Genomic DNA, 26,569 nt, shown 5'->3' with positions numbered 1-26,569 from the left:
AGTCTGTGTGTTATAGTGATAATTACTACACAGACTACAAGAGTAAATTCAACAGGTCTTTACTGGTTGGAGGTCGGGACTATACTGAATACAATATTACTACACAGTGCTTATATACCGGTGTGGTCACCACCGGTATTACGTATACAGCAGCCAGAGAAAGTAGTACATCTCTTAAGGTGGAACAGGCTTAAGTTCTCTTAAGGTGGAACAGGTTACATACACCACAGTGCTTGCACCCCCAATCAAAAATGTCTAAACCTCATACTGTTAGCCAGTTACTTCAGATGTGAAGAGCCATCAATTTGTTAATTAATCAACTTTATTAAAAACATTCCTTTGTTTTACTTTTATCCCTATTCCCTCAGGATATACACTTGCCAATTTTTTGGCCAATAGAATTGGCCTTTGCCTGCAGTAATGCTGCTGAACCTTTCCCTTTATTAAACTCATTAATACTAGGTCTGGCCAGGGGTAAATTTTCTGTCTTTCCTGCTCCTGACACAGCTTTGCACACTAGGAGTGCACATCGAGAATCTGGATGCTGCTTCCATGATTTACCGCCCATAATTGATGGGAAATTATGCAGTGTACTCCTGAGTTCCCAATACATGCTCCTGTCATGGAAAGCTCTGTGAAAATGCACCATCTGGAGTAAAATTCTCAACTTTTCAGTAGCTATGCAGCTGTGGGATTCTGCACAAATTCCTCACTAATGACTGAAACATGGCCTCACACACAAAAGTATTTTTCTTACTGAATTTCTGCTAAAATTTGTTAATTGATGTTCCTACACCTAAAAATTCAGTGCATCACTAAACATGAAAGATTAGTCCATTACTGCTTTCTACCAACATTCATCCACTTTTTACTCACATCTGATCGATATCTTGCAAGCCTCCTACATATATTAAGTACACTCAAAATAGATTTGCGTTTCCTTTCCCCATTTGTATGTATTGAGGTCATATTTATTTGTTGTACCTTGCATTATATCACTGACTATTCCTATGCTATTTCTGGGGCAAGCCTAGCACTAAGCTTGAGTTGCCTGCTCTTGTTGCTTTTATGATAGTTGTTATGTCTGTTGGATTGATGTGTATTTATTTTGTCTCTTCACTTCGTATTTTGTTGCAAAATCGTTGAATAATAATGATTCAAAAACAAAGAAGTGAAGGGCACTTAGTGGAGATGATGTTGAAATGACATCTCTCTTCTCAAATACCTTTGCCTTTTTAGGTTCTGATCTGCAACCAAGACACTTTCAAAGCAAGAGTTTTCACAAAATGGCTGTTTTGTCTGCACAGCCATTTTGTGGCTCTGCTGAGGCTGCCAGGTAATGCTAACAGAGACAGCAGCAGGGCACAAACAGGCAGCTTACAGTCCCTGGATAGAACCCAGATCCTGTAGTTGAGGAGCTGACCTTGGGCGGAGGCCATCAACTGTTCTTTTGCAGCAGCACAAATGCGTTGGCAGGTGCGTTAGTTCCATAGTCTCTAACAATTAATAATCTGAATACGCTTTGCAGAAGGTCATATAACCAAGTCCTTGGCATCAGGCTAGCAAATTATTTTCACATTTACTATTTTAAAAATTCTTTTAGTGCCCCCCCCCACCCCGCTGATTTTTCTTTAAAAATGAATAAACGTTTCATGGGTACAATCTTTTCTTGCACTGCAGTTGCTCCCATGATAAAGATCCAGCCAAATGAAAATATTACTTGGCATCAGCGGCTGCCAGCCAGCAGGAATGGGGCAGAAGGGTTGCACCATCTGACAGTCACACAGATGTCTCAGTGGCGATATATAGTGTTCTAGTAGATCCTTGTTTATGCAACAGAAATCATTTCCGTGTAACTGAAAAATGTAATTTCATTTGCCATTTTAATCAGACAATTTAAAGGGGAGATGCCTTCATAAGGAAGTGTTTGGCAACCCAAATCATTCTTTATTTAAGAAGATGGCATTATTTTTGCACTGTGGTGTCACCTGCAGAGGTAATGATGCAATACCATGTGACTTGCATCAGTGTGCCATGTATTTATGAATAAACCAAAAGGTTTTTGGAACACTTCTTCATGAAGCTGGTGTGCCTTTAACACACCTGAACACTCCTATGCAAATGGCTGCATTCAGTACAAAATAAACAATGCCAAATTTTCTAAAATAGATCATTTTTTGAACACAATCTCCAGAAAATTATTTGTGTTCTATGTTTCTATGATAGATAAACATTAGTATCAGAACTGAAATGGCGTGGATTATCTATACATGAATCTGTATAAAACCTTAGTACGTAATAACACAGTTTGGAGTACTTTGTGCAGTTTTGGGCTCCATGCTATAGAAAGGATGTTGAGGCAAAAGAAAGGGTACAGTACAGATTCACTAGAATACTGCCTGGTATGAGGAAATACAAATAAGAAATAGAGCCTCTACCTCCTAGGACATTTTGTGCAATACTGCTGAGCTGCCTCCACATCACCTGTGGGCTCTGCCAGCATCTGAAAACGGTTGGACAGTTCAAGTTTGAAATCGTATTTTACTAATGGTGATTTGAACTTCTCGATATCAAACTGTTTGTTGGCTGAGCCTCTGGGAAGATCAGAATTTTTCTTCAATTTCAGACAGTGATCCAAGTTGCCATATTCAGTGCTTCTGGGGACCCAAACCTTAGCAACTACACGCCGAGTGTTTTTAATAATGTAGTCTATTTTATTTTTGGTAGCTCCATCATTGCTGTACCATGTGTGTCTGTGGATGTCTTTCCCATGGGCTGCAAACATGTCAACAGGCCACTCACCAGTGTCATTTCATAGTCCGCGGCCATATGCTGCAATGGTCTTAGCCAAGTTTGATCTGTTGGCTCCTACTTCAGCATTAAAGTCTGTCAGTAGGAAGAGTAGGTCCCACTGGGGTATTAATATGATGGCTGCCTGGAGACATCTATAGAACTCGTCATTTATCATCAGAATCTGACACATTTGTCAGGGCATATGCTACTATTACTGATAAATACCCATATTGATGAATAAAATGAGCTGTTAGAAGGCATTAATTTATTGGTTTCCAACTGATGAGCACTTTGGTTCTCTGGTAATCCAGAGCAAGCGATACACCTTGGAGATGTTGTCCATCATGCCTGTCGGAGTGAACATATGCATATCCACTCACTTCTGTGGAGCTCTGCCCAGTTCACCTAGCCTCCAAGTCTTACTATCCTGACTTTGAGACATGTCAGTTCCCATGACAGAAGGATCACTGAACTTGTAGGGAAAAGCTTCTGAGTATTCCATGTGCCTATCTGTATCTGGCTCGTGCATCGTACATCCAGTCCATGGGGTCGTGCATCTGTAGTAATACAAATTCAAAAGTCATATTGTAATATAAAAATGCAAAAAGTGTACCATAATAATCGGATCTCATCTACAAATGCAAAGCTGTATTGTGACATCTCGTGTAAAAATATAAAAGCCGTATTCTCATAGTTTAACATTTCATGTAAAATACAAAAAGCAAGGTTAAGATATTACATTGTCCTGTATAAGAATATACAAAAGCTGTGTTGTAAAAGACATCAGGGGAATACTTTGGGCAAAAGAACCTTCATCTGTTTAGGAAATTATGACTTGCTTCTTGATGGCCATTAACTATGAACCACATGACATGCTGAACCGTGGAAAATGTGCCTTCCAGTATCAGCTGGCTCCAGCTACAAGAAATCACAACTTTGCTTAAATCAAACTGAGTCAAGGACTTTTTTTAGAAACCGTTTTGCGCATAAATTGCCTGGGAGGATCTAAGTGCTTTTCGTAGTCTTTTTAATTTTCTGTCACTTATTATGGCTTCATAGTGGCTGTCAGTTTCTCGGTGTTCTTATGTTTGGATAAGACAGCTGTACTGTCAGTTCAATTACAAGTCCGATGTTGAGTGATTTACCCAAAGGACTGACTTGCACTTTATCTTACTGATGAGGTGCATTGCATCTCAATGTATAAGTCACACCAGTGCATGTGATTTCATGTTCTCTTGTTTCGGTCAGGTTTGGGGAGATTGGCGTCTATGAGCCAGCGCTCAGCATTTAACTACTAAATCTGGCTCCGTTGGCCTCAGCGGCAGGCTTGTATACCTGTGAAAAACCAGGTCTAAGATTCTGCTGCTGAAATGAGGGAGCAATGGGAGCAGTTTTGCAAACGCTGGTTTCCCAGAACCTGATCCAGACAAGCAACTGTCCCCCACCCAATCATCGTCACAAATAGAAAAGTGACATCCACTGTAATTACATGAGCTTTTGAACTTTGTGTCTGTAAACTGGAGCACTGAACTATAATGACACTCCATTATAGTGGTCTGTGGTGAGTGCAGCACACATAACTGTGTGAAATCTTTATTATGCGTCTTAATCCACACTTTACAAGTTGTATGGTTAACCAAGCTTTGAAGAAATTATATTAAGGCTTAGTGATTTTTAACCACAAAGCAGTCTTCCATGAATATAATTTTCTTTTTGCAAAAGTCATAGTCTGAGTCTGAGCATAAACTTCTTGAGATCCTAGGTACAGGATCAAGTTCTTTTTAGGCTTTTTTTTTTAACAGATTTTATTTATCGTGGAAACTTTAAATTTTTTTAATGTGACTCATTTTTGAGCCATAAAATGCATCCAAAGATACAGAAAATACAGTGCAAGTCTCAGTGAGGAGAAATACATGAAATCACTTTTTAAAAATCGCTATAAAACAGCAGAAATATGATTTTGAGTAATGCTGTACCTAAAATTTTGGGCATAAATTTACAGCCTGATCAAAACTGCCATAGATACAGGAAACATTGTTATCTGGTATTTTGGTATGTCAATGACAGCAGAGGGTTTTGATGGAGGTTTCACTGAATCAGCATAAAAGATCATGGAAACTTGGGCGTCACATAAAAACCGCTGTAAGTCACTTAAACACAAATTTCCTCGATCTTTTGTGTTGAAAATTGGCATTATGCCATACTTATGCAGTTATTTTGGTGCATTTTGAGGAAATTCCAGGCCGTAATATCTGGGTGGGGTGGGGGAGTACTGAGTGGCGTGCTCCAGAGCTCAGTATTGGGACTACTATTATTTTTAATTGGCATCAATGACTTGGATTCAGAAACTCAATGTAAATTGATCAAATTTACAGATGATATTAAATTAGGAGGTGCATTTGAAGGAGGCAGGCTCAAAATTACAGAATGAGTTAAACAAAATATAACTGGGCCGAACAAGTTTCAGAAATTTAATGCAGACAAGTTTAAAGTATTGCACATAGATAGGAAATATGGGATATGTACATAATCCACAAATGGTGTTGAAGTAACTATGGATGAAGTTGAAAGAGACCTAGGAGTCTTAGTAGACTCAACATTCAATATGTCAAATCAGTATAGAGAAGCAATCAATAAAGCCAATAGAATGTTTAACAAATGAGACATTCAAGCGTTGGAAGCAGTGCAAAGACAACCCATGAGGTTGATCCCTAAAGGTCTGAGTTATGAGGAAGTACTGGAGAGCCTTGGCCTTTTCAGCTTGGAAAGGAGGTGTCGAAGAGGTAATCTTATGTAAGGTAGTAAATGGTATGAAAAGGATTAATCCAGAATATTACTGTTAAATAAAACTGTGGGAGTAGGATGAAGGGATACAATGCAAACTAGTAATTGTAACTTTAGGACTGATATTTAGAGGTGGTTATTCTGCAGAGTGATCAACACTTGGAATAGAGTTCTGGGCAGTGGTGAATGAAAAACCCTGGAATCATTTAACAAACAACTAGATGCAGCAACGGGCATGTGGGGTTGTTTTTGATGGCTGAATTAAGATGGGCTGAATAGTCTTCCTCATCTGTAAGTATCTTGTGTAAGATTAGGTTTTGATTTGGGAATGAAGCCCCATAGTCGTGTTTATTCATTCTTGGTAAATCCACCTAATAATGCCAAGTGATGGTTAATAGTTTTGGCTCATTTCTTTATTCTTGTTTATCTGTATAATCTTTAATGTGCATTGATGTAGGAAGTTTTGGGCTTGCAAGCCATAAATTTCCTTTTCACCTCTGCCCTTTAAGGCTTTAAAACAAATTATTATATGCTTTTTGTACACATCCCGATGGAGAATCTTGCCACCAGGGAATGGAATACTTTTCCATTTCCAGCACCCAGTGTTAGTGTCAAGCACCCAGAGGTCAGGTACATTACAGCCAGATGCAAAATAATGCTTTCTCTCTGCTCTGCACGATAACATGCTTTAACCCTAATCTCCAAAGAAATCCCTTATTGCACAGGTGTGGTTTTACCCATTTCCCACATCAGCGATCCTAATCCCTACTTAATGAGGTGTATGGTCGACCACATCATCAAGACCTGACTTTAAGTTGTAGTGGTTTGTGACCACAAAAACAATTTTCTGTGAACATAATTTGTGTTTAAATTACTATTTTTATAAAACCTTTATGGCTATCTTTACCGTGAGATCGTTATTAGGTGCTGTGGGCCTCCATCCATTAGTAGCTGGTAAAGTGCAAAAATTGTGATACTTGCATTTCTGATAATCCTAACAATAAACCTTTTAATTCTTTTTCATCTTCATTTCATGATTCATTTTCTGCTTTTCTTACACTTCTGCCAGTGCTGCTTAGAGCAGTTGCTTGGAGGCCACAAGAGCAATGTGGCTTGACTTAACCTTCCCACTTCCTTCTCTCTGGAAATATGTCTGCACCTCATTAGGGTTACAATTGGGTGTCATTGCCTATTTGGGTAGTTTCTCAGTTTCTGGCAAAGCTTTCTTCTGATTGCATAATTGCATCATTACACATTCCTTGATTAATTTACCCATTTCTTAATTATCTTCTAAATCAATTTACCAGATGGCAATGGCCCTCAGAACAACAGGAAAGAACTCCAGTGAGTAAAGCAGAATCATGAATCCTGGTTCATGTAGAAACTCACTTACTTTTGGGTATATTATTTATCGTATACTCCCTTGGGTTCATAACATTCAGTAGTTACACCATGACACACATCATCTGGGAATATCTTGTATATAATCCAATCAATTAGCAGTTTTGTTTTTTATTCATTGTGTGCCTTATTTTCTGCTTCTATAAAGTCTACCTCATAGCACCACAGAAGTTTATTGCACAGAAGGAGACCATTGGTGCATTGTGTCTATGCTGACTCTAGACCAGAGCAATCCAAACCTAATCCCACTGTCTCATTATCTTCCTCTGCTTCAAATATTTATCCAGTTTTCCTTTAAAAGATGCAATGGTCTTAACCATTCCCTGTGGCAAACCGCTGCATGCTGCAACAACCATCTGTTTAAAGAAACTTCTCCTAACTTCTCTCCTCACTCTCTTGGTGGCAATTTTAAATTGATGACCTCTCAACACTGATTCTTCAAACAGAAGAAATAATCTTTCCCTATTCACTCTATCAAGATCTTCATAACTGTGAAAAACTCTATTAAATTCCCTCAGCCGTCTTTACTCTAGTGGAAATAGTCCTAGTATCCTCCTCACTACTGGCATTCCCATCCCTGGCACCATCCTAATTAATCCAGGTTGTATGCTCTCTCTGTAGGCACCCACAGTTACACACAGTAATCTAACTGTGGTCTAAACAACATTTGTATAAATTCATCATTATTTCTTTAGGTTTGTACTCTATACCCCTATTTATAATACCCAAAATTCTGTTGACCATTTATGGCTTTATCTACCTGCAATCACACTTTTGGGGAATTATGTATTTACATAGAAACATAGAAGATAGGAGCAGGAGTAGGCCATTCGGCCCCTCGAGCCTGCTCTGCCATTCAATGAGATCATGGCTGATCATCCAAATTCAGTACCCTGTCCCTGCTTTCTCCCCGTATCCCTTGATCCCTTTAGCCTTAAGAAATATATCCAACTCTTTCTTGAATATATTTAATGAACTGGCCTCCACCGCCCTCTGTGGCAGAGAATTCCACAGGTTCACCACTCTCTGGGTGAAGAAATTCCTCCTCATTTCTGTCCTAAATGGCTTACCCCTTATCCTTAGACTATGACCCCTGGTTCTGGACTCCCCGGCCATCAGAAACATCCTTCCTGCATCTAGTCTGCCCAGGCCTGACAGAATTTTATAGGTTTCGATGAGATCCCCTCTCAATCTTCTAAACGCCAGTGAGTATAAGCCCAATCGACACAATCTCTCCTCATACGTCATTCCTGCCATCCCAGGTATCAGCCTGGTAAATCTTCGCTGAACTCCTTCCATGGCAAGAACGTCCTTCCTCAGGTAAGGCGACCAAAACTGCACACAATACTCAAGATGTGGTCTCACCAAGGCCCTGTACAACTGTAGCAAGACATCCTTGTTCCTGTACTCGAACCTTCTTGCTACGAAGGCCAACATACCATTTGCCTTCTTAACCGCCTGCTGCACCTGCATGCTTACCTTCAGCGACTGGTGCACAAGAACACCCAGGTCTCTTTGCACTTCCCCTTCTCCCAATCTATTGCCATTCAAATAATAATCTGCCTTCCTGTTTTTGCCACCAAAGTGGATAACCTCACATTTATCCACATTGTAGTGCATTTGCCATGTTTCTGCCCAATCACCCAACCTGTCCAAATCATACTGGAGTTTCACGACATCCTCCTCACAGCATACCCTCCCACCCAGCTTTGTGTCATCTGCAAATTTGGAGATATTACATCCAATTCCCTCGTCCAGATCATTAATATATATTGTGAACAGCTGGGGTCCTAGGACCGATCCTTGCGGTACCCCACTAGTCACTCCCTGCCACTCGGAAAACGACCCGTTTATTCCAACTCTTTGCTTTCTGTCCACCAACCAGTTCTCTATCCAAGTCAATACCTTGCCCCCAATCCCATGTGCCTTAATTTTGCACGCTAATCTCTTATGTGGGACCTTATCGAAAGCCTTCTGAAAGTCCAAATACACCACATCCACTGGTTCTCCCTTATCTATTTTACCAGTTACATCCTCAAAAAATTCCAGTAGATTAGTCAAGCATGATTTACCTTTTGTAAATCTATGTTGACTTTGTCCGATCCTGTCACTGCTTTCCAAGTGCTCTGCTATTACATCTTTTATAATGGACTCTAGCATTTTCCCCACTACCGATGTCAGGCTTACCGGTCTATAATTCCCCGCTTTTTCTCTACCACCTTTTTTGAATAGTGGGGTAACATTAGCTACCCTCCAATCCATGGGTACTGTTCCAGAGTCTATCGAGTTCTGGAAGATGACCAGCAATGCATCTACTATTTCTAGGGCCACTTCCTTAAGTACCCTGGGATGTAGATTATCAGGCCCTGGGGATTTATCGGCCTTCAGTCCCATCAATTTTCCTAACACCATTTCCCTACAAATGCTGATTTCTTTCAGTTCCACCCTTTCATCAGACTCTATGTTCCCCGGCAGCTCTGGGAGGTTATTTGTGTCCTCCTTTGTGAAGACAGAACCAAAATATGTATTTAGTTGGTCTGCCATTTCTTTGTTCCCCATTATAAATTCCCCTGATTCTGACTGCAAGGGACCTACGCTTGACTTCACCAATCTTTTTCTCTTCACATATCTATAAAAGCTTTTACAGTCAGTTTTTATGTTGCCTGCAAGCTTACTCTCATATTCTATTTTCCCTTTCTTAATTAATCCCTTTGTCCTCCTTTGTTGAATCCTAAACTGCTCCCAATCCTCAGGATTATTGCTTTTTCTGGCCAATTTATATGTCCTCTCTTTGGATCTTATGCTATCCCTAATTTCCCTTGTTAGCCTTTAGTTAAGCGCTTAGTTTTCTTTCTTTATTCACACCCATCAGTACCTTTTCATTAACTGTATACTCGCATTTCTTATTTTTTTCTCCCATAATTTATTCCTACACACTTACCTACATTAAATAGTATTTGCCACCTGTCTGCTCATTCCACAAAGTTGTCTATATTTTTTTGAAGTCTTTTACAGTTCTCCCTGTTTACTAAGCTTGCTATTCGTGTATATATTTTATACAGATTTGGGTAGGCTCTTACCTCGCTCACACACCTGCAAGGAAAAAAAGTTAAAGCTTTTCACCTAAAAGGCAATTCTTCTCTCACTTCTAACCTGAATCCTCTATCCTTCTCTGCTGAATTATTGCTTCTCTGAATTCTCTCTTTCCTCCTAAACTCAAAATACATCCTTCTACAAGACTTTCTGTAAAAGCCCCTATTCTAACCCATCTTTACAAATACCTCACATCTATGGAACTCCTTTTTTCTCTCAATCTTTCTTACCCGGTACAATCTTCACGTTTTTAAAACCCAGACTTGAAGTCACCTAATCTCTATTTCCTGATTGACCTAATCTCTGCCATACTCTTTTTCAGCCTTGGGGTGGTCCTGCACTACGGCCCTTGTTCCTGAATCTGGGTATCTTAAAAGCTTCATTCACATAACTTTGCTTAACTAAGTGTTAATGTTGATGATTAACATATTCTTTAGGGTAATGCTTTCCATCTTTCAGCCAATGTTTTGTTCATTAAATTAATGGGAAACAATGAGAGCTACACTCCTTACAACATGAATTGTGCTGAGGCACAGTGAAACAGTGAAGCACAGTCAAGTAGTTAAAAGCATGAGGCTGAATTCTGTTGATTGGGAACCACTGTTGTCATATTTGGAGATTCAAGCCAATCTCTATCACTAATTACATATCAATGTAAATAGATTATTTACATTTCTTTTATCTGTAATGTAAAAATGTTATGTATGCACACACTTCTTGTCCATCATACTTCAGATGTGACGCATTGATGCAAATTTCCTCACCAAATAATTAAATTCTGATTGATTGGAGGCTTTATTTATTTAACAATTAGACTTTGTGGCCTTAAAGGCGCATAGATCCACCGTGGCAGCAGAATAATATATTGGAATAGATTGTAAATTTCAGCACTGGGTGGAAAACTGGTGGTAGCAGATCAATCACCCGTAAAACACTCTGCGAGATCTTCCTTTCCATGCAGGTTTCCAGAACCATCACTCCTGGCTCAGCAGACTGAATCTAGGAGACTACAGCTCCCAGCAGACTGAATCTAGGAGACTACAGCTCCCAGCAGACTGAATCTAGGAGACTATAGCTCCCAGCAGACTGAATCTAGGAGACTACAGCTCCCAGCAGACTGAATCTAGGAGACTACAGCTCCCAGCAGACTGAAGCTAGAAGACTACAGCTCCCAGCAGACTGAATCTAGAAGACTACAGCTCCCAGCAGACTGAATCTAGAAGACTACAGCTCCCAGCAGACTGAATCTAGGAGACTACAGCTCCCAGCAGACTGAATCTAGGAGACTACAGCTCCCAGCAGACTGAATCTAGAAGACTACAGCTCCCAGCAGACTGAATCTAGAAGACTACAGCTCCCAGCAGACTGAATCTAGAAGACTACAGCTCCCAGCAGACTGAATCTAGGAGACTACAGCTCCCAGCAGACTGAATCTAGGAGACTACAGCTCCCAGCAGACTGAATCTAGAAGACTACAGCTCCCAGCAGACTGAATCTAGAAGACTACAGCTCCCAGCAGACTGAATCTAGAAGACTACAGCTCCCGGCAGACTGAATCTAGGAGACTACAGCTTCCAGCAAACTGAGTGTAGAGACTATAGCTCCCAGCAGACTGAATCTAGGAGACTACAGCTTCCAGCAAACTGAGTGTAGAGACTATAGCTCCCAGCAGACTGAATCTAGGAGACTACAGCTTCCAGCAAACTGAGTGTAGAGACTATAGCTCCCAGCAGACTGAATCTAGGAGACTACAGCTCCCAGCAGACTGAATCTAGAAGACTACATCTCCCAGCAGACTGGATCTAGGAGACTACAGCTACCAGCAGACTCAATCTAGGAGACAACAGCTCCTAGCGTGTATCTGAGCATGCAACTTTCAGAAATTCTTATGATTGAAAGTGAGACTGGCCATTCAAAGAATATGCCAGTGCATGTTGTAAGCCCTATCCTGTCCGATTGAAAATTAATGAAAACTACTTTTAGGATAGTGAAAGTAATTGTAATTTGTATTGTTATGTATAAAATCCCCCAAAACAAGATTACGCATAAATTTTCCTGAAAAATAACTTAGGTCACTGTAGTTTCCTTCAAGGGTTGTTTATAGCATGTTATATGTGTGAAAATGAAACTTTAAACTGATGAATTTGTGACTCTTTCCCATCTGACTCATCTGGTCTGCAGCTCAGTGAACTAACTCTTTGTACTAAGTGCAGCATCTTGAAGTGTTCTTGTGTTTTATTGAAGTCTCTGGATATGAAGTGTTTTGGTATAGAAGCACGAATCACAGTGAAGGGTTAAAGTAGTCCTAGTATTTGTCTAACAAGAACTTCATCAGGGACATGTCCAATAGGCTAGAAATAGAAAGTTTTGTTTATTCTCTTAAGTTATTGTAAAAACTGTTAGCGTTAGAATAATTACTGGAATTCCATTTGTTTTAATTTTATGCATTGCTGAGGTAAAATGTTCACTTTGCCAAGTTAAAAAGGTTCACTGCATTAGTTTTGGCGATGTTGGTTTTATTACAGCAGAAGCTAGTGTGTGGCAGTTGCACGCTGCATTGTAATCATTGATATCAATTTGCACTGTAATTACTGGTGCTGTGTGATATAGTTGCTAATGTAACTGTGCTCCACCCATCAACATGTGTTGTGGCTCTTGACTTATGGTATCAGAGTTGCAGATGTTAAACATTTGGCTCTGAAAGAGTTAAGAAGTATGCAGACATTTCAATACTACGTAGTTTTCTAAGTACAAATGACCAACTAAAATCCTTGACAATTTATGGGCAGAAACCTTAAACTGAGATAAAATGGATAGAGTCTTAACAGCTGAAACTTATCAGATCATTTTTATGATTTCTTCATCTACAAACCTCATGAATATTTTAATGTGTGCGCTTAAATGTGGTGAACATTCGCCATCTGGTGGGTGATTACTGTATAGACCAGTTCTGGAAAACTCAGCTAGTTTTACTGTAGTGTTGTAAAACTGCTGCAAGTAACACACATGGATTGCTGCCTTTTTCGACAGATTGGCCATTGCACTTTAAGTTGCAGGAAAACCTGAAATTGGTTGTGTGACTGTGCCTGTGTCCAGCTGGTTCTTCACAGCAATCTGTCATTATGAGTTTTTGAAATAATTAAAAGACTGTGACAAAAGAAGCTGTAATGGGACACCTCAGGTAATAACCATTTTCCCCGTATTAATGCGCTAATTTTATTTTCTTATCAACTTGTTTAACATAGTAATTTGTACTTTTACAGGTTCAGAGCATTAAATGACTTACTATTTATTCCATTCTACTTTAGGTTACTCCAGTCCAGTTACCATTTCTCATTGAAAGGGAAGAGAAGGAGGGATTGGAGACCCCTGCCTTTGTTGCCTACCCCTGGGTGGTGCAGGAGTGATGGCCTCTCAGATTTTCACCCCTTCCTGTGGAAATGTTACCTTATCTCTGTTTGCAGCATGGGCAAGATCTAGAAACACCTAATACTCTATGGCATAGGAGCCTCTGACTCTATTCACAGCATCTTTTGTACAGAATTGTCCTTTTTTCTAATACTTGCACTATTGAGCATGGCTGTTTAGTTCAATGCTACAACTGTAGTTCTTAAAAAAGTAATTGTAATAAAAATAAAAAAGCAGAGAGTAGTTGAAATCCTAGAAATCTATTATGGGTGCTGGAATAACATTTTCAGTCAGTTATAATTGGCTGCATGCTATGCATTCAACAAACATTTTTTTCCAAGCTTCACATGGTTTTACTGCAGCAGCACATACTTTATTACTGCCACTTAGTGAGCGAGCAGGTGGTTGTGGGTGAGGAAGAGCAGGAACCTACTGGCAGAGGTCCAGTTTGCATTCTTCCTCCACTACAGAGGACAGGGATTCACTGGGCCAGCATTTAAAAACAGGATGCTATCTGAGCATTAATGTTTCATGCTGTCCCAAGCACCCTACAAAGTCTGGTGATGACTATGAAAGAGTCCGCTGCCGGCCCCTATACAGTCATACTCTTCAGATTATGAAGCAGTCCGTGCCCACATGCAGCAAGACCTGGACAACATTCAGCCTTGGGCGGTTAAGTGGCAAGTAACATTTGCGCCACACAAAGAGCATCTCCAATAAGAGAAAGTCTAATCACCTCCCCTTGACATTCAACGGCATTACCATCGTTGAATCCCCCACCATCAACATCCTGGGGGGTCACCATTGACCAGAAACTTAACTGGACCAGCCACATCAATACTGTGACTACAAGAGCAGGTCAGAGGCTGGGTATTCTGCGGCGAGTGTCTCACCTCCTGACTCCCCAAAACCTTTCCACCATACAAGGCACAAGTCAGGAGTGTGATGGAATACTCTCCACTTGCCTGGATGAGTGCAGCTCCAACAACACTCAAGAAGCTCGACACCATCTAAGACAAAGCAACCCACTTGATTGGGACCCCATCCACCACCTTAAACTCCCTCCACCACCTGCGTACCGTGTCTGCAGTGTATACCATCTACAAGGTGCACTGCAGCAACTCACCAAGGCTTCTTCGACAGCACCTCCCAAACCCATGACCTCTACTACCTAGAAGGACAAGGGTAGCAGGCTCATGGGAACACCATCACCTTCAAGTTCCCTCCAAGTCACACACCATCCTGACTTGGAAATATATCGCAGTTCCTTCATCGGCGCTGGGTCTAAATATGGAACGCCCTCCCTAACAGCACTGTGGGAGTACCTTTGCCACACGGACTGCAAAGGTTCAAGAAGGTGGCTCACCACCACCTTCTCAAGCAATTAGGGCTGGGCAATAAATGCTGGCCTTGCCAGCGACGCCCACATCCCATGAATGAATAATAACAAAAAAATACATGGCCACTGAGATCCAGCATGGAGCATGTGGCAACTTCAGAGTCATCTGCAGTGAAGTATCCACAGGACCCAGGCCCAGTCAGAGTATCTCTTATGAATGCCCAGACTGCTGTTGGAGAGGACTTGGGCTCCAGTCTTGTCTGGCTTCAAATGATAAATGGAGAAACCAATTATACAGAGCTTCACTGTCTTCATAACTGCCCAAAAATCTGGCCTCTCACTTACCAGTGGAGATGCTGAGGGATCGCCTGCGGCAGAGACATGGCTGGAGTATCCACAGATGAGGCCATATAGACAGCCCCTCAAATGACAGAAGATGTGCCAGAAAGTGGGCAGGACCAATCAATCACTGTAGCATCAGACATGGCAGCACTGGTTGTAGGAAAGTTTCATGATCCAGGACAAGGAGGTACAGGGCCATCTCATTCCCAAGAGCTTCCTATTTGACACTCAGATGCCAGATACCTCATTGACTCCTGCCACTGGGGAATCACCCAGCAGGCACACAATACATGGATGTAGAGCATACGCATCAAGGGAAAACATAGAGAAAATACTGTAGCTACATACACTCATCACTTGCAGAGAATTACATTTGGCTGCAATTTATTTCAGCTGTGTCCCTTTCTGCTGAGTGTGTAGAATAAGGTATTCGGCAGATGAAGGATTGGCAGTCGGTAATTGTGTTAGTGCAGAGACTAATGTTGTTGAAGGTGATTTGAGCCATTACATTTTGCAGATGTGGAGAGAACTGTTATTATGTTGGACAGATGTGACATTTTAGCTGAAGGAGTCCTCTTTGAGAGCCTGCCCTTCGATTGATTTCACTAAGCAAAGTGGCCTTTAACATTTAACCACCAGCGCCACCCCATTTTGGCTCAATGTTTGAAAAGCACAAATGACCAGAAATACATCATATGACACATGCCTATTATGTTTCTGATCTGCTGGAATACTTTGGGGAGGTAACAAAATTAACAATTAAGGGCTATCTCATGAATATAATTTACTTGTCTTTTCAGAAGGTATTTGATAAAGTTCCACGCATCAAGCCTTTAAAAAAATGAAAACGGATGGAATAAATGGCAAATGATCTAGCTTGATTGAACATGGGCTGGGCAATAGAAAGCAGAGGTGATGAGAAATGGAAAAGGTTTTGTCTGTATAGACACTGATTAATGGAGTTCTCTAGGGGTCTGTTTGGTTCCCTGCTGTTATACTCTTTATAAACATTGGGCCAGATTTTGCTGTCAGAATAACAGTGAAGTTAATTGCTCTGGCCGTTATTTATGCGTAAATGGTACAGCAACTGCAGGCTAGGGGCAGATGCGTGGTGAAATGCCAATATCCTAAAGTTGCTGTCCGAGTTGTGCCCCTCCGCCATTAGCTTCAAGAAAATGGCATGTCTGCTTCAGCATTGACATGCATTGAATGGCGTACAGTTGCTGTATATGTATGGTAGATACGAAATAAACCCGCTGCAGATATTTAGGGCTAGTAATTACAAGTGTAAGTACCCTTCTAACGATGTGATAAGTGTTAATGACTGACAACCTCTCTGGAACGAAAATAAACTATTATAAGTTTGAAGTCTCATTCCTTCAGGTTGTGAATTGTTCTAGGAGATTTTAAAAATGTCATTTTATTTTTTGTGTTACTTTTCCTGTCTTTTTTTCTCTCTCTCTTAATCCAATCTTTCTTTCCCTCTCTTTTAATTCTCTTTCTGTACCTGATTTGACTTTGAATTCATGCTCTTTAATTCACCCTTTTTCTCAGTCTATCCGCTGTTTATTTCCTAATCCGTTAATCACATTGGTTAAGGAGATATCCTGTTGTTTGCCCTGCTCACTCAGGTCCCAGAAGCCCTGTTTCCCTTGCTGTGTCTTTATCAGCTCACTTTCAGCAACATAGTGGACAACATTTTTTGGAACTGAAGGTTGCAGGGGCAAGTCTAACTCATGGCAGACACTGTTAGATGCCCTGTTACAGTCAAATCTGGCCCAATATATATGCAGGGCAGTACTGGTACTAACATTTGCTGATGAATCTAAAAGGTTTATTTTTAGCACACTGGTTAACTCATTTACATTAAATTACTATCTGCACAATATTAATACAGTCATTAAACTGTTAAGTTAAAGCTGCAAGTGATGTAGCAGGTGACTAATGTAAGATTGATAGAATTCGTATGAATTTCTACAATTTAAGAATTGGCTGATGGATGTTAATGTTGATAAATGAAATGAATAGTGTGGATATACGCAGGCCATTTAAATTAAATTGTGACTGCAGAAGCAGAGAAGTACAACATTAACAAGTCAGTTGAGACGAGACACCAGGAGAATCCCCCAATATATGATATACACAGATACATGGAATAAACTAGTAGCAAAAACAATGTTGATTAACTCCTTCAAAAAAGAATTACACACAATTTTCTAACCATTTAAAATGAATGGGAGGTGCATGCCCAAATTTTCAGTGACTTGCCAGCAGGCGTAGTTCTCCATCATTAACACAAAATGAGAAAATTACTCTCTATTGTGTCAATAGAATACATACTGGGGACAGGAGCTTTACTGAAATAAATCACTTATGTTGCAACTTTATGTTTTTCATTTCTTAAACAACCGATCCTTAGGGTTGATTACAAAACTGCAATTCGAACAAAGGATTAGATAGATTATATAGAATAATAGATACTTGGAAATGAGTTGCAGGCTAAATGCTAATCAAGGATGAAGATGTTTTATATTTACAAATGTGTGCTCCTTGTACAGAGCCTTTTCCACTGGCAGTGCATAATGGAAATTTGTATGGTCTCTCATGATTTTCTTTCCATTAATGTTAATGCATAAAAAATCTTGGGGCAATTTTATGAGACTATTTTCCTAACAGCGAGCATCACCCACCAGGTGACATTTCAGAAGTTCAATTGCATCTAAACTATGACCAAAGCTCAAGTGTTTTTTTTTAGCAATCATCTGAACTCCTTCAACTACATAATTTTCACAAAACACACAAGTGCTACTTCCTTCTAAGCATCTGTTATTTGAAACTTAATCTTAATGTAATTTTATCTTCCAAAGTAAAAGAAAAATGAAATGCAGAGATTTTTTTGGAGCGCCCATGAGTGTGGTTTGGATATTTAAATATTCAACTTTGATGACACATTATTGCAGAACAGTCCAGATGTTCTTGACTTTCATCTACACCAGTGACTTAAGCCTTAAGCAATACTACCATTAATAATGTATACAGATAATCTAACACATCATTGAACATCAAGTACAACAAAGAGTCTGCCTGCCATGCTGCACTTAATCCCTTGTTCTACTCAAGCCTGATAAATGATTAAAGATAGATTATACGATTTTGAAATTCAAGCATTACCTTAACTCTTCAATTTGCTCCAACAGAGCAAATATTTTTTTTAAAAATATATTAATTTGTATATTTCTGTACTTCAGTCTTAATACAATAGAATATGGACATTTCTCATACCTGCCATTGTTATTTTTCCCACACTTAGTTCATAAAGTCTTTGATATAATTTCATAACCAAAATTTGCAGGATACAGTTCTGACTCTGAGTTACCCCTCTGGAAATAATTAAGCTTTTGTTCACCAAATGAAAAAGGCAATGCTGACACAGTATGATCTAGCAGGTGCATGCCTGACTTCTATTTGTAGGAGTCCACTCTGACTCCTAAGCTCTTACAAAGATGCTAACTTGTCCAATGTCACTCTAGAGGTTTGCAAGTTCTGCACCAGTCCACTATTAGCAACAGTTTGTGCCTCCTCCACCCTGATCTTACAGTTAATTGTGAAGCTGAATTGATGTGGATGAATTTGGGTCTCACGGTGCCTTGTCTCCAGACTGAAATGTGAGGTGTGACAACTTGGACCTGTTTAGAATGTTACACCAGGTTAAGGTTGCCATCTTTTTTCAAGTCCAAAGAAGGCTAGGGGTTGTTGGGTCATGGCTTGGGTGGGAATGTTTACTCTTGGCTGATCATGAACATTTATTGAAAACTTTAAAAACTGAAGCAGTTTTATTGAGACAGAGAAATAAGTTTTTAAAAAAGGCTTCTCTTTTAAAAAAAAGACTTTGGGGTCCGATTTACATTTTAGAAATTTCCAGACAATTCAGTTGTGAAAAGTGATAATTTAAAGCCTATTATAAAGAATATTTTTCTCTATTAATTTATCGCAACTTTTCGAAGGTTCATGTGTATAAGAACATTTAAGGGAATATTTTACTTTTTAATGCATTTGTCAAACATCTATGGCTGGCACAGAGCAGGTATAAAATCCCTTAAGTACCTGTCCTGCACTAGGATCACTCAGTCTATACTGGGATCCATTTCCTGGCAAGCAAAGTCTCTAAGGCTGCAAAAAATATGGAAATTCATTGCCCATGATTTCCTGAAGTTTGCTCAGGAAATGTGTAGACAGCAATCTAAGGCCAAAAAAATGGTTTCAATGAAAGGTCCTTCCTGGCTTTTGATTTTAAAGCTGTGTTGTGCTTATTTAGGAATATTTCATAGACAATTGCATTTTTTACTTCTTGAGGTTTTTTTTAAGATTTATTTTTTTTAAACTTATTTTGGCTTGTGTTTTCACATCATCGTATTTCAGGGAGCATAAAATTCATTTTAAGTGCAATAAAGTCTTAATAGGGTCATTCCTTTTGGAATACTGCCTGTTTTTAGGGTGCTCGAGGACAAGGAGAGGGGTTTCAGAGGAATGATCAAAGGGAGGTACACCTACAATAGCAAAATACTGCGGATGTTGGAAATCTGAAATAACAGAAAATGCTGGAAACACTCAGCAGGTCAGGCAGCATCGAGGAGAGAGAAACAGTTAACATTTCGGGTCGAGGATACTTTGTCAGAATTGGAAAAGGTTAGAGGGAGATTTTTAAGCAAGTGCAGGGACAGGGAGGAGGGGAAGAAAGAACAAAGGGAGGGACTGTGATAGGCTGGAAGGCAGAACAGATTGACTGACAAAAGGGATGATGATGCAAGGCAAAAAGAGAAGGTAATGGGACAAGTTAAGAAACAAAAGATGACTCTAGATGAGGTGTAAATGGCGATGGCAGAATCATCAACAGCTACCATATGAGAAAAAATGGGGAAAAAAATATTGGGGACGAGATTATAGTCTGAAATTGTTGAACTCAATGTTGAGTCCAGAAGGCTGTAAAGTGCCTAATCGAAAGATGAGGTGCTGTTCTTCGAGCTTACGTTAAGCTTTGTTGGAGCAGTGTAAGAGGCCGAGGACCGAGAGATCAGAGTGGGAGTGGAGCGGAGAATTAAAGAGGTACACCTACCCTGGCGGATCTGTCATCACCCAAGTGTGTTGGTCTTTGGACCCCGCCAGAGCTACTTGAGCATGTCAGAGATGTGCCTTCACCAGGGAGGCCTTTCTCTCGGTCAGGATTATCCCTGATATGTCAAGTATTTTGTACAAGCAGAAAAGTAATTTTGAGATGCTGTAAATTGAGGGAGCACCTGCAAAATAACAGACATGTGCCCAATCTGCAAGCCAACCTGGGTGTCAGTAAGTGATTATGTATCAGATTATGTTAGTGATATGAGATGTGAACTTCTTGGAAGATATGAGTGTGGCAAGACTTTCAATTGTACTTCGGATTTTGATGGTATGCAAGATATGTAATGAAAGAGCTGTAAGGTTGTGTGGAGGCTTGGAATAGGTGATCAGTAAATGTGGAACAGGTTGGTAGGTAATACTTTATGGCATAGAATCTTGAGCCATCTATCCAATGTGTGATACTGTTGGGTATTTCTCATTTTCCTTAAAGTGTGTTGTCTTTTCCTGCACCTATTTGCAGATCCTGCAGGTAATGTACACAGTATTTGGCCTGGCCATTACCTCCTGCCAGCCATGATGTACTGCTATCCTTTAGGAAAGGCACCCTGAAATACAAAACAGGGCAGATTTGCCTCCACCCACAACATGCAGCAGCATATGTACTTTTCTAGCTGTGGAACAGGGAGTCATGTCCTGTACTGGTCCATTAGTTCCCACATACTCAGTTTCATGCCTCCACTATTGGTCTCCTGTCATTTCATCTTTGTTTGGTGCTACCTTTCCCTCCCTCCACCTTCAACCTTACCAAAGCCTGGCAAAGGATTGAAATGCACTTTGAGCCTTTCCAAAAGTCCTAAGAATTTTTACCTACTTACCTTTAAGTTAAAGCATTTTGCATTCCATGCACAAGGCTGAAGCTGTGCAGGCAGCTATGAAAATGAACACACCTTCCCATAAAAATTATTGACGCAGTGAACTAACTGTGTTGTTGAATTGCTTTGTAAATATGAATAGATATCACTTAAATGCCCGTTAAACTGGGATTTTAAATTAAATACATTTTCCTCTTTTTTTGATGAACTACATGCACATTTTTCATTGTAATGTGTGACCTGCTAATAATATTGCAGGAACACAGTTTTAAAACTAGTATAGATGTTGAAAAGGTTGTTGTGCAACTATGGAGTGCACAATACATTTCTGTTGAATGGCACAATTACAATTGCAAAAGTGCTGATTTACCTACAAGGCCTTAAATCTACTCAGGCCTGCTGTTGGCATCCTATCTGATCTACTCAAGAATGGACCATAATAAAATAAGCCATTGTTATGTTATGGTATTTGAGAGCTAGCCAAATCCTTGATATAACGATGGGGATATTATAATTTAAGCAAGTGATTTAGTGCAGAGTGACACCACAACATGCAAAATTCTACACTTACCACTTACTTATTAAGGAATTCTTTGTTAAAGTATAAAATCTTCAGGAAAATACAGCAATCCTGCACTCCAGCAGAGAGGCCACATGCAAAGGCAGCATGTGTCAGAGGTAGGCCTGCAACATTGTAGCCCCGTCTCGCCAACCTGAATTGGGTTCCACTGCATAATACACAGATAATTCTAAAAATGCTATGGTTTCATTCGGAAATGCTTTTAATACAAAATTTAATTCACTGCCATGTGAAAACGAGTCTGTAATTTTCACCAAAAGTGCACCAGCTGTGTTCATCCATTTTTCTTAATTACAACTGTCAACACCACATGCTCATCTGTGAAGTCTGCTTACAAAGGCACACAATTCGCATGCTTCATTGTAAGAAGATATCTGCACCTTGTCAAAATACAGATTCTATGTAAAGTATCATACAGCATTGAGTAACATGGCAGTAACATATCCAGAGGCTATGATAAGCTTGCCCTTGCAATACATCAACACCATCGCAACTCTGAGATGTCTTACTATCTTGGAACACAGCCCAGAATATTATTCTGTATAATATGTAGAAATGCAACAATTTCTTATCATTTTCCCTACTGAATAAGAATGAATATCAGGATTGGGAAAAAGCAGACTCTCACATCTATACCACATGATTTGACAAGCAGCAATATTGGGACTTATTTAGCTGAATAATGCAAAGGAATTTTGTATTTATTATATAAAAACAACAGATGGTAAGGGATAGATTAGCAAGGGGCATGCAGTCCCTTGTCTGTGTTTTAAGGTTGGTACGTGGAAACCGTGGCTCTTGACAAGTAACTCCAACCAGTCAGTCATGCACATACCAGCTCCAAAAAGAAACACTTGTGATACATCTTTACAGTGCTTCTCCAACCATCTGTCTGTTATTTTAAATAACATCTGGACTTAAAATTAATGCTGGTCTGCTAGACACAGACCAGAAGATTTTTTTCTTGGACCATGGCCAGCAGTTGTGTGAATGGTATCATGGGTCTGGGATGGTGTTCCTAGTACCTGCACAATGGCAACTGGTGCTCACTGACGTGCAGGGACATTTCCTGCTTGTGCCCTTCTTTTGACAGAAGCAACCTCAGTGCTTTTTTTTTAACAATACAATTGTACAGGAGGGTGTTTATATTAATATTAGATTTGTCAAGTTGTTTGTAGTACAAATTTTGGTGTGGGATTAGAAAGAAGGGTTAAACCAGGAAATAATGTAGTCAGATTGCAGAAGGCCACAGTGGGAAGCCAGTGGCATGACTATTTGAGAGGGGTCTGATTCTTGCTTCAGGAGCAGTTCTATTTCTGTTGTGAGGAGAGTTTACACCAAAGAGATGATTATTATTTAACAGATATTTTATTTAAATGAAAAACTTTTGACATTTTCAAAATGATAGTTAAAAAGACTGCATTCTCCATTCATAGACTGAGTCACTTTCCCTAGAGACAAGCAGAAATTGTATTGAATTATGTGAATGAGATGCTACTTTAATAAGGTGATGCAGATTTTTGATACTGCACAAAGACATATTAAAAAGAATTAAATTTTTAAAATAATTTAAAGAAACAGCAATATATTTTTCCTCCATGAAAAGATATTTGGCAAACCTCATAACCAATTGGCCTGGAGTTTTCGCTAAGTTGCACTGTTCTTTTCAGTGCAATTAGCCCAAAATCGGCCAAACCAGCGCGAAAGATCGAGGAACCTTAAACGCAAATTACATCCAGCGCAGATTGAGTTGCCGCGATCTTCTGCATTAGTTTAAAATCATCGCACTAGAATCCGGCCCCACCCACAAATCTGACCACGCCCCCAAATTGAATGAATCACCTTTGAGAGTTTCTGCTAATTGCGCCCAGCATATGCAAATGAGTTTGAGCGAAAACTTGAGAGAAAAAAACTTCTTAAAACTAGCGCAATTTGTGTCAGATTGTCGATTGCAGCCAAAGTGGAAACTCTAGGTTCTTGTGTTGAAATGCATCATTGGGCCAGTACGGATGGGGTACTCACGCGTGGGCCCGTTGGAAGTGCCGGATTTCAGCATGCACAGCGCATGCGCGGGAAACCGGCATTTCCTCCAAGGGTTTCAGAGGTCCAACGCGTTGAACTTCCTTCTTTTTGACAGGTTTGCCCATGTGTAAGTGCCTGAACTTCTTACACATATAAAAAGGAGGCGTAAGGACTGGATTCTTGAAGGTAAGTGGTCTATTATTTAAAATTATTACATTTTTTCCACAGCTTCATTGTTTTTAAGGACTTTACAGTAAGGTAAGTTTATTTTTAGACCCGATTTATTAAAAAATTATTTTTTCCAAAAATTTTATTAATTGTTTAAAATAGTTTTTAAAAGTTATTTATAGTTTATTTAATTATTGGGATGTTTTTTAAAATTTTATTTAAAGTTAAACTAGTCTTTTGGGCGCCCGTACTTTTCATGAGTTTGACAGTTCTTACTGTCAAACTCATGAATGAAGTTTCCCCTCCCCTGATTGGCTGCACAGTGCTCACCTGATCCCAGCCGGCACATCACACTAACTACGCCGCTGGATCAGGCAAGCAAATCGCGCCGACATCTGAACCGGGCCAGTGACAGGAATTCCAAGCAGGCCCAGGCTTCAGATGTCGGCGCGCCAGGTGAGTGCACATCGGGGGCTTGCACGCGCGGCAAGCACCCGATCCTAATTTCTGGCCAATTGTGTTACTTGTAAGTGATATCACAATGGTATGGGTCCTCTGGCTCTTTTTCCTGTTTCAAACAGAAAAATCTTAACAGGCATTTTTGCATAGAGAGATTTTAACATATGATTACTGTACTTTGTTGGTTGTCCAGTTGTTTGTGATACAGAGGATACTTTTTCAGCTATCTGTTCAGCTCTCTATTGACCTCCAGCTCTTATTTGTCTGTGAGAGAGAAGGGAATTCTTTTAGTGACAAAAGGGCATATGGATTTCTGACCATAAGATTAATATTTTGTGAAGCATCATAGAACTCAGTACACTATGGCATATAGCTGTTAGACACAGGTTCCCACCATGTTTCCACCTGCCGAGTTCCCAATCTCAGGTAGTTCATGAGGGATAAGATGAATAGGAAGTAATGATGTCTGTAATGATGGAGACATATTGAAGAGAGAGTTGCTCTGCGCGAGTCTCACTCACTTGCTAGTTATCAAATCAGAAAATGCCTTGTCTGCCGTGAGGAATCAGATCACTGTGTTGCAATCTGGGTTGGAGATCAAGAACAGGCACAGGAGGGAAAACATCAAGTCCTCACTCTGTCTCCCTGCCCCCACCCCCCACCACCATTAAAGCAACCTCATTGTTTACCATTACCTTTTAGTTAAGGCAGTGTTGAATCCTTTCAGATCAAGAGGTATGAAGTAGTTTCAATACTGTTTCCAGCAAAGATAATGGTGAACAATGCCATAGCTTTTCAACCCTACCGAATACATGATGAACTAACTTAGCAGGTGGAACAGTACATGAACATTGCTGAATTAAGAGTCAGTGGTGGTGTGGCTGATATTTCAGCGCTGTGGTGCAGAATTATCATTGTATTTTATAGCACATACAATTTTTAATATAACAGACACGTATGTGCATTATTTTCCAACATTGTTTGAAATTATAATCTATGGCATTAAGTGTATATAAATTTACATTTTTTGAAAAGCAATTTTTTTCTTGTGCTTGTAGGAAAGAAGATGCTGCATTCTGCCAGCAAGAAGACAAGCAAACGTTTCAGCTGCAAAGGAGCAGCAGTTGGTGTCACAGGTTGGCCTTTTCGAAAACCAGCAAGTTATCGTTCCATTTCTGTCTTCTTTTTCTTGTGCAAGCCACCCATAGTCTGCATTATCCTGCATTTGGAAGTACACGAATAACTAGGCTAATTACTTCTCTAAGACCACCACCAGTGATGATTTGTGATTGCCAGAGGATAAATTTAAATGGAGACAGTTGGATGGTATCGGTACTACCCTCACAACCACCCACCCAAAAAGTCTCCACCTCCGTTTCTTCCCATCCTTTGTTGGTATGTTTTACCCTTTTCCTTTCGGCCTTCATGGACTGTGTGCCCCAGTCCATTACCATGTGCCCCAGTCCTTTACCAGCTGTGTGGCAGGTGACCCAGTCCCAAGATTCTTCCAGTGCTACTCTTGTATTGGCACTAGCAACTAGGTTATCCAGCATGATGTGGCCTCCTTTCACCGTTTCTCTGCATTCCTGTGTACTAGTACACATCCTCTATCTGTTGAGATGGGGAATATATCACATAGTGAATCAAGGAGTGAACCCACATCAAGCTATGCTGTGCATGGTAGTATATTTAAAGATGGGTGATGTGATCAATTTAAATTGAAATCAGAAATGTTCATGTTTTGCATCTGCTTGTCTGTTCATTAAGGAGGAGTGCCTGCTTAACCTTCCAGAGATATTTAGTACCCCCTTGACTGACATTTATGTTTAAAATGAGTGTGACAGAAAACAAATTCAGTTAAACATATGGGCCTAGGAATTAGGTTGGGGCGCCAAAGTAGCTCAAAAGTCGCCTGAGCGCAGGATTTAGCGCAGCGATCGGAGTAATACTGATTGCCAGAAATTCCGTTTCAGTGCCCCTCGAGGGACACGGGGCGAGGCTCGAGGCGCTCCGCGTCCCTCTTAGGGCACTGAAACTGATTATCGCAGCACTGTGGTACTGCAGGCCTTCCTCCCACTGTTAAGGGGGAGGTGCCTGCAACAGCGCGATCCCCGCTCGCGAGTGCCGGCAAATGAGCCCGGCACCAAAGAGAAGTGCTGGGCTCTCGGGAAACAGCTGGCAATGCGGCGGGGG

The 26,569-nt window shown here is 40.2% G+C and overlaps 2 long non-coding RNA genes across 5 annotated transcripts in view; one reads left to right on the top strand and one right to left on the bottom strand.

Annotated features, from left to right (window-relative positions):
• The window catches only part of LOC147106093 (uncharacterized), a 77,314-nt gene extending 50,746 nt beyond the window's left edge, over positions 1-26,568 (top strand). For 3 of the 4 annotated variants that reach the window (XR_015081337.1, XR_015081334.1, XR_015081335.1), the window contains one exon: positions 13,380-25,426. This is a non-coding gene — a long non-coding RNA (uncharacterized LOC147106093). The other variant, XR_015081336.1, reaches the window with a different exon arrangement.
• Positions 51-26,569, bottom strand: part of LOC147106091 (uncharacterized) — a 45,672-nt gene continuing 19,153 nt past the window's right edge. Inside the window, exon 3 of the long non-coding RNA XR_015081339.1 lies at positions 51-3,350. This is a non-coding gene — a long non-coding RNA (uncharacterized LOC147106091). The remainder of the gene's footprint in view (positions 3,351-26,569) is intronic.

This window comes from Somniosus microcephalus, chromosome 16 (assembly GCF_052327205.1).
Source record: "Somniosus microcephalus isolate GS21.2 chromosome 16, FLI_Smic_1.0, whole genome shotgun sequence".
NCBI classification, from domain to species: Eukaryota; Metazoa; Chordata; class Chondrichthyes; order Squaliformes; family Somniosidae; genus Somniosus; species Somniosus microcephalus.
Note: the sequence above shows the minus strand (reverse complement) of the source record. Positions and strands in the feature narration are given on the sequence as shown.